Below are 300 nucleotides of genomic sequence, written 5' to 3'. Positions count from 1 at the left end.
TCAAGAGAGGTGTGACCATAGGAGAAGGGTATTATTAAGGGAGAAATGGAAAAAAAACAGGGGCACTTTAAATGGGCAAACCATGGTGGAAGGGTTAGACAATGTCAGAGATATACAATGCCTAGCTAGTTTTAGAAAACCAGAGGGAACCATATTAGGCCAACAACCTACTGACAAATTATACATACAACCAGATCAAAGAATGTAATATATGTCTAGGCAAGGTTTATCTGAGAGCAGTTGGTCTTTGCCCAAGCTTTATCTACATGGCACATGGTAATTAAAAGTACCAGACTGGTG

The 300-nt window shown here is 39.7% G+C and overlaps 1 protein-coding gene and 1 pseudogene across 2 annotated transcripts in view; both read left to right on the top strand.

Moving 5' to 3' along the window:
• Positions 1-300, top strand: part of Wdr64 (WD repeat domain 64) — a 159,834-nt gene that overhangs the window by 76,540 nt on the left and 82,994 nt on the right. The window lies entirely within an intron of this gene.
• Positions 1-300, top strand: part of LOC103746897 — a 10,399-nt pseudogene that overhangs the window by 6,571 nt on the left and 3,528 nt on the right.

Source organism: Nannospalax galili, unplaced genomic scaffold (assembly GCF_000622305.1).
Source record: "Nannospalax galili isolate Female #2095 unplaced genomic scaffold, S.galili_v1.0 scaffold543, whole genome shotgun sequence".
NCBI lineage: Eukaryota > Metazoa > Chordata > Mammalia > Rodentia > Spalacidae > Nannospalax > Nannospalax galili.
This window is presented reverse-complemented; position numbering and strand designations above follow the sequence as displayed.